Genomic DNA, 2500 nt, shown 5'->3' with positions numbered 1-2500 from the left:
ATATCAGACCTTCTTCTGCTCGGTGAGTTAAACACTTTATTCCGTTTTTAACTGAAGTCCATTAAAGTCATTTGTGTCTCTATGGTTTCGGAGACTGCGGTGCATTGTGGACTTTGATGTTCTTTAATTACATGTTTAATTAAAGTCTGATGTTCTGGTGTTCAGTGAGAAGAGAAACATTCAGAAAGTCGAGTTTAATGTCACTTACATTGAGGTGTTTCAGTCAGATCCTTAATAACTCACTCTCAGCATCACTTCTTCACATTTCCAGGATATTCTGCATTCCAGCCTTTTTTCACTTTTTTAACGTGTTAGAATTAAGGAGTCTTCTTCTTGTCTGAGTTTTGGAATATTTTGTGATTTTAATGAGTTTCCAGGAGTTTATTTCACATTTCTGAGGATATTTTCCAACCAAAAATTAATTGTTGTATATGTTGTGATGCTTAATGAGTTTTTTGTTGATATTTGAAAAGGAGTTTTTATATAATGTATGGGATTTGTAATCAGTTTCTAGGAGATGTTGGTGTTATAAGTGAGTATCCAGAGGTTTTTGGAGGACATCTAGAGATAATTGATGGCTTTCGATGAATCTGTAGAATACTTTGTGATTTTTAATGAGTTTCCAGGACCTTTTGTAGTTTCTTTTTGAAATGACTTTCCATGAGTTGTGATATTTGGGATGTGTAATGAGTTTCTAGAGGATATATTGTGACTATAAAAGAGTTTCCAGTAGTTTAGGTAAGGAATGAGTTTCCAGGAGTGTTGTGGTCATTGCCTTCATTTCAAGCCTGTTTTAAGAGGTGTGTGTGGTTTTTGATTAGTGTAATGTTTCCAGGGGCATTTGAGGTGACGCAGCAACATGAGGAATACTTCTTCTACTTTATTAAGAATGACTTTAGTCCACATTGTGTCAGCGAGTAGTATGTTTACTACTCTAAGATATCCCAGCGTATTGGGGATGATGGAACCAGACCTCATCAGAAAGCTTCACGGTTTTTCAGACTTTTCAACATATTCTTATTCACCTCTGACTGCAGAGAACTCACTGCTACACGGTTTGAGTTTCTTATAAAAGACCTGTAGTATTTTGACTTTCTATCTCTCTCTCTCTCTCTCTATCTATCTATCTATCTCTCTCTCACGCTCTGTATCTATCTGTACGATTCCCAAACTCTCAGCTGATGTTCTGAAGACAGTAACGTCTCTCTGTCTCTGAGTAACTCCTCATTGTCCTGCCTTTCCTGTTATGGAGTTCAACTCTGCTGTACAATCAGTTTCCTGTGTGTGTGTGTGTGTGTGTGTGTGTGTGTGTGTGTGTGTGTGTGTGTGTGTGTGTGTGGTTTTCCTGTCAAATGGTAGTAGCCCTGTCTCAGGGACACAATGACATGCTGACTGCAGTGGGGTTTGAACCTGTGCTCCCCTGATCCCAACACCAACGCGCTAGTCCACTGCTCCACACGCCCCCTACTTGTATACAGTTTTTCTACTGCACTAAGTTGTTGTTCTTGAGAATCCTGAACAACGGCTACATGACAACGTTTCCATTGGTCCCTCTTCTTTAGAGAAGACCAGGAAATGATGGATACACGGATTATGTTCAAATCAATAGGCACGCAATGACTCTAAATAATAATGATCACGCCACCAAACACACATTCAGACTAAAGGAACCAGCCTGTTTGGAAAATGAGAGAAGTAGAAAGTACAGGTATTTGAGTTCAACATGTGAGAAGTAGAAAGTACAGGTATTTGAGTTCAACATGTAAGAAGTAGAAAGTACAGGTATTTGAGTTCAACATGAGAGAAGTAGAAAGTACAGGTATTTGAGTTCAACATGTAAGAAGTAGAAAGTACAGGTATTTGTGTTCAACATGTAAGAAGTAGAAAGTACAGGTATTTGAGTTCAACATGTAAGAAGTAGAAAGTACAGGTATTTGAGTTCAACATGTAAGAAGTAGAAAGTACAGGTATTTGTGTTCAACATGTAAGAAGTAGAAAGTACAGGTATTTGAGTTCAACATGTAAGAAGTAGAAAGTACAGGTATTTGAGTTCAACATGTAAGAAGTAGAAAGTACAGGTATTTGAGTTCAACATGTAAGAAGTAGAAAGTACAGGTATTTGGGTTCAACATGTAAGAAGTAGAAAGTACAGGTATTTGAGTTCAACATGTAAGAAGTAGAAAGTACAGGTATTTGAGTTCAACATGTAAGAAGTAGAAAGTACAGGTATTTGTGTTCAACATGTAAGAAGTAGAAAGTACAGGTATTTGAGTTCAACGTGTAAGAAGTAGAAAGTACAGGTATTTGTGTTCAACATGTGAGAAGTAGAAAGTACAGGTATTTGTGTTCAACATGTAAGAAGTAGAAAGTACAGGTATTTGAGTTCAACATGTGAGAAGTAGAAAGTACAGGTATTTGAGTTCAACATGTAAGAAGTAGAAAGTTCAGGTATTTGTGTTCAACATGTGAGAAGTAGAAAGTAAAGGTATTTGAGTTCAAC

The 2500-nt window shown here is 37.1% G+C and overlaps 1 protein-coding gene across 1 annotated transcript in view; it reads left to right on the top strand.

The window, feature by feature from the left end:
- LOC307038958 (semaphorin-3D-like) overlaps positions 1–2500 on the top strand; it is a gene marked incomplete at its 5' end in the record, with an annotated part of 31709 nt that overhangs the window by 10651 nt on the left and 18558 nt on the right. The gene's annotated exons all lie outside the window — the stretch shown is intronic.

Source organism: Notothenia rossii (assembly GCF_949606895.1).
Source record: "Notothenia rossii genome assembly, chromosome: 5".
Lineage (NCBI taxonomy): Eukaryota > Metazoa > Chordata > Actinopteri > Perciformes > Nototheniidae > Notothenia > Notothenia rossii.
The sequence above is the reverse complement of the archived record's forward strand: the minus strand, read 5'-3'. Positions and strand labels throughout refer to the sequence as shown.